Raw genomic sequence first — 6,000 nt, 5'->3', positions numbered from 1 at the left:
GGGAGGGTTACCCAGATCGGAGGGGATACAGTGAGACTGGGCTTCAGACAACTTAGGTCAGGTCTGAAAATGGATGCTGAGGCAGCAACTATTAAACACATTTATGGCAGCTTTCCCCGAAACCTGGCTCTTAAATCATTTATATTACACATGAACAAAAACTAAACTGAAAATATTTGGAAATAACCCCTTTGGTTTGCACTAATAAGCGGGAATCAAGTTTCTAGGTTGTCCTGTTTTAAGTCAAATGACAATGTTATTTAAGTTCTCCTATTCGTAGGTTCTCCTATTATAAGTAAAATGACAATGTCATTTCATCTTAAAGCTAAGATATGAAAATAGAGAGGGAAATATGTATCCCTTTACCTGAGGTGTCAAAGTGTTTCTGTTCATAAAGGCCGTTTTAAGTTTTAGTTTCAGATTTATCTTGTTACTTTAGTGCAGTCTAGGTGAAAATATTCTTTTGAGGCTGTAAGACACATGTTCCCATTTGGAAAAAAGATATTTCATTGACCATATATGTTTCTACTATGACTGTCGAGTGTTTCTTTTATCTAGAGGTTTATATTGCTAAAGAAGTTGCCTATGGTTACAGTTTGCAGCCAACAAGTTACCCTGAATTAGCACAGGTGGCTCTTGCTATAGGAATGCTGTGGCGTGAGGCTTAACCATAGTTCTCATATTGTGGTTCCCGAACCAGCAGCATCAGTTGTGTCTGAGAACTTATTATAAATGCAGATTCTCAGACCCCACCCAGACCTACTGAATAAGAAACTCTGAGTGGAAACCAGCAATCTGTGGCCCAACACGCCCTACAGGTGATTCTGGACTGCACTAGAGAGCCATCAATTTAATGTTACAGAAACCCCTTTAGGGTTTCTGTAGCACATTGCTTCACATTACTTAAATAATATAAATGGTCAACATTTTAAAATTCTTTTAGCTGGTACTGAAAACCACCATCCTGTTTAACAAGGGTTCAGCCTAACAACAGTGGTGGTCATCACAATTCACAGTTTTGGCCAGTTGGTCCTGTTCATAGGCACAGTCAGTGATTCACCCAGAGGACTCACAATGAGTTGCAAACACGTCCCTTCTGCAGAGCTCAGACCGGGATGCCTTTTGAGGTGCTAACTGGCAAAAAAAGTTAAATGTCGTTGCGATTTACCCTGCCCTCATCTTCACCCTCATTCTGGGTCTTTGCTTTCCTTGAAACAGTCGCTTTCTCTGTGACCTTATTTATCCTCTCTCACTGTGTGCCCTTCCTCAAACTTGCAGAGAATCCACAAGATTCAGTAATCACCTTCTGAAGGTAGTTTCAGAACTGACTGCTCTCTTAGCTATATCTCTATCTTAGTAAACACAGTCACTTAGATGTCCTCCTGTTGACATCAGCACAAATAAATAAAACTGAATGTGTGCCTCACATCAGCTTCCTATCTGAGCGTCCACATTTTTGTCAGTGGGAGGTTGCACAGATCTACAAGTTACCCTGATTCCCCTTTCTCCTTTGCTGGCTTGACCCTGGAATGAGCTATAGATTTTCATAATATATATCATATTTATCCATTTCTCCATTACTGTATTTAGAATGTAAACACCGGAAATGGGAAACTGTTTTCCAAAAGGCCTTCTTCTGTCCCTTTCTTATTCCCTCCCTCTCTTTCTCCTTTCTTCCCTTTCTCTTAATTCCGTCCTTTTTACCTTCTCTCCTCCTTTCTTTCCTCCCCTTCCTTCCACAAACAGACGGCAAAAGAAATGATTTAGCTCCTCTCCTTCTAGGCGTCCCACTGACTAAGAGCAGCCTTTGCATTCTTGAGCCTCAAAGTTCTCCACGTTCTGCTGACAATCTACTCCTTTCATCTCCCCTCCATCCACTTCCTGTATTGACTCTTATTGGGTCTCAAACTCAGACACACCGAAAAGCCTGATTGAAAGAGATATTTGAGACCAAATCCTAGGGTTTCTGACACAGTAGTTTCATGGTAAATCCCAAGATTTAACATTTCTGAAAAGTTTTCATGTGCTACAGATAGAATGTTGGTATCTCCCACAAATTCATATGTCCAAGTCCTAACCCCACAGTGTGTCTGTATTTAGAGATGGGGTCTCTAAGGAAGTCAGTCAAGTTAAATGAAGTCATAGGGTTGGGCCCTGGCCTGATGAGATTAGTGTCCTTATAAAATAAGGTGTTCTTATAAAATAAAACACCAGAGAAAAGAAAGGAAAGGAAAGGAGAAAGGAAAGGAAAGAAGAAAGAAAATGAAATGAAAGGAAAGGAAAGCAAAATCAGATGTGGGTGTAATGCACACTAGCATGAGCAGGGGTGCGGTGTTGGTGGCGGATAAGATAATCAGGGAAGCCTTCTCTGTGAATGTGATAGAAGTGAGGGATGAGCCCTGGGAACTAATTTGAAGTTTCTTCAAATGGTTGCAAGTAGATTTACCGTATGACTCAGTGATTCCATTGCTAGCTATATGCCCCAAAGACCTGAAAACAGGTGTTCAAACAAAAACTTGTATGCTCTTTAAATGTGTCAAGATCATAAATATGCAGGAAAGTCTTGGAAACAGTGTCAGGAAAACTGGATCAGAATGAAAAAACATATTTTACTCCCAAGCGGGGCAAGAGGTAAAAGTTCAATGAGTTTGTGAACTGAATTATCATGTAGGAACCATGCTGATTTCTTGATCTAGGGGTTATGCGGTGGTAACCTAGGAGAGTTTCCACACTTTGGATAAAATATACCGGAGTATTTTGTGGGATGTTGCAAATCTGGCACAGCAATAACTGGTGGGGACTCTAAGAAAAGAAACAGGTTATATTTTGCACTGCTACTGGAAGTTTCCTAGAAGTATGACATTATTAAAAAGTAAATTACTTTTTAAAACAACCATATCAATACTATGCCAGAAAAGCAGAGACGTCACCAAAATCCACTATAGAGGCTACTCTTCATCCAAAGCTGTGAACCCTTATAAAAGCCTCAATGTCAACCAACTCCACTTAGTAGATATTATTATACTTACTAGTATTAGAGGCTGCTGTGTGGACACATTAGTTTTACTGCACAGTGTGGATATTAGTGTTAGGGCATAGTGTACATATTATATTGGTGTTGGAGAACAGTGCAGATATTACATTAACATCAGGGAACCATACGGATAGTATTACATTAGCATTAGAAGCGACAGTGTGGATGTCAGATTAGCGTTAGAATATTATATTGGTGTGGATATTATGTTGGTGTTAGGGTACGGTATGGATATCATAGTAATGTTAGGGCACGGTGTGATTATTATATTAGAGGCCACTGTGAGAACATATCTTAGCAGCCACTGTGTCTGGATATTGACAATGATATCAGGATGTGGTCGTAATGATGGGATTTGGGGATTTCATTTTTCTAGATGAATTTCTTCCTTTGCTGAGTACTCTAAAGACTCTCTTCTCTGCACTCAGGGCCGTGGAAAGGAAGCTTTTTACTCACCAATGAACAAGACTTAGTTGACACCACCGTCGTGCTGCCCGGAGGAAGTCTTCGGGCACCTCAGAGGGAAGTTGGTCAGGGGTGGGTTCGTGCGCCCTCTGGTGGCACCAGAGCTCAGCACAGATACTCTTGCTCAGTTTCTCAGCAGACGTGCACCCCCGCCTGGCTGTCCTGAAATACCTATAAAATTCAATATTGAGTTTACTCAATGTAATAATTTTAGAAATTCAAACCAAAATGAAGCCCACTGTAGCCATTCCTTCCCAAAGACGGTGATGGAAGACTTTGGAAGCCATGTGGAATCAAATGAATATGTACACAAATTAAGAAAAACAAAAACCTACTCAAAATAGTCCAGAGACTGTAATTTTAAATGGAAAATTATAAACATTGTTAGATAAAGATAGTTAGATAAAGATAGTTAGTTAAAGATAGTTAGATAAAGATACAGCTAAGGGTTGCATTTGTATTTTTGACAATAACACAGCTTGGGGTGTATTTGTATTATTTTCCAAGATACAGCTAAGGGTTCTATATGTATTTTTGAAAATAACACAGCTTTGGGGTGTGTTTGTATTATTTGGCAAGATAAAGGTAAGGGTTGTATTTGTATTTTTGAAAATAACACAGCATGGGGGTGTATTTGTAATATTTTCCAAGATAGAGCTAAGGGTTTTATTTGTATTTTTTAAAATAACACAGCTTGGGGGTGTATTTGTATTATTTTCCAAGATACAGCTAAGGGTTGTATTTGTATTTTTGAAAATAACACAGATTGGGGGTGTATTTGTATTATTTTCCAAGATACAGCTAAGGGTTGTATTTGTATTTTTGAAAATAACACAGCTTGAGGGTGTATTTGTATTATTTTCCAAGATACAGCTAAGGGTTGTGTTTGTATTTTTGAAAATAACACAGCTTGGGGGTGTATTTGTATTATTTTCCAAGATACAGCTAAGGGTTGGTTTTTCATTTTTGAAAATAACAAAGCTTGGGGGTGTATTTGTATTATTTTCAAAGATACAGCTAAGGGTTGTATTTGTATTTTTGACAATAACACAGCTTGGGGGTGTATTTGTATTATTTTCCAAGATACAGCTAACGGTGGTTTTTGTATTTTTGAAAATAACACAGCTTGGGTGTGTATTTTTATTATTTTCGAAGATATAGCTAAGGGTTTTATTTGTATTTTTGACAATAACACAGCTTGCGGGTGTATTCGTATTATTTTCTAAGATACAGCTAAAAGTTGTATTTGTATTTTTGACAATAACACAGCTTGCGGTTGTATTTGTATTATTTTCCAAGAAACAGCTAAGGGTTGTATTTTTATTTTTGACAATAACACAGCTTGGGGGTGTATTCGTATTATTTTCCAAGACACAGTTAAGGGATGTAAATGTATTTTTGAAAATACAACAGCTTTGGGGTGTATTTGTATTATTTTCCAAGATACAGCTAAGGGTTGTATTTGTATTTTTGACAATAACGCAGCTTGGGGGTGTATTTGTATTATTTTCAAAGATACAGCTAAGGGTTGTATTTGTATTTTGGAAAGTAACACGGCTTGTGGGTGTAAATGTATTATTTTCAAAGATACAGCTAAGGGTTGTATTTGTATTTTAGACAATAACACAGTTGTGGGTGTATTTGAATTATTTTCAATGATACAGCTAAGGGTGGTATTTGTATTTTTGACAATAACACAGTTTAGGGGTGTATTTGTATTATTTCCCAGGATACAGCTAAGGGTTTTATTTGTATTTTTGACAATAACACAGCTTGGGAGTGTATTTGTATTATTTTCAAAGATACAGCTATGGGTTGTATTTGTATTTTTGAAAATAACACAGCTAGGGGTGTGTTTGTATTATTTTCAAAGTTACAGCTAAGGGTTATATTTGTATTTTTGACAATAACACAGCCTCGGGGTGTATTTGTATTATTTTCAAAGATACAGCTAAGGGTTTTATTTGTATTTTAGAATATAACACAGTTTGGGGTGTATTTGAATTATTTTCAAAGATACAGCTAAGGGTGGTATTTTATTTTTGAAAATAACAGAGCTTGGGGGTGTATTTGTATTATTTTCAAAGATACAGCTGAGGGTTGTATTTGTATTTTTGAAAATAACACAGCTTGGGAGTGTATTTGTATAATTTTTAAAGATACAGCTAAGGGTTTTATTTGTATTTTTGAAAATAACATAGCTTGGGTGTGTATTTGTATTATTTTACAAGATACAGCTAAGGGTTGTATTTGTATTTTTGAAAATAACACAGCTTGGGGGTGTGTTTGTGTTATTTTCCAAAATAGAGCAAAGGCTTGTATTTGTATTTTTGAAAATAACACAGCTTGCTGGTGTATTTGTATTATTTTCCAAGATACACCTAAGGGTTGTATTTGTATTTTTGAAAATAACACAGCTTGGAGGGGTATTTTTATTATTTTCCAACATACAGCTAAGTGTTGTATTTGTATTTTTGAAAATAACACAGCTTGGGGGTATA

This window comes from Saimiri boliviensis (genome assembly GCF_048565385.1).
Source record: "Saimiri boliviensis isolate mSaiBol1 chromosome 2 unlocalized genomic scaffold, mSaiBol1.pri SUPER_2_unloc_4, whole genome shotgun sequence".
NCBI lineage: Eukaryota > Metazoa > Chordata > Mammalia > Primates > Cebidae > Saimiri > Saimiri boliviensis.
This window is presented reverse-complemented; position numbering follows the sequence as displayed.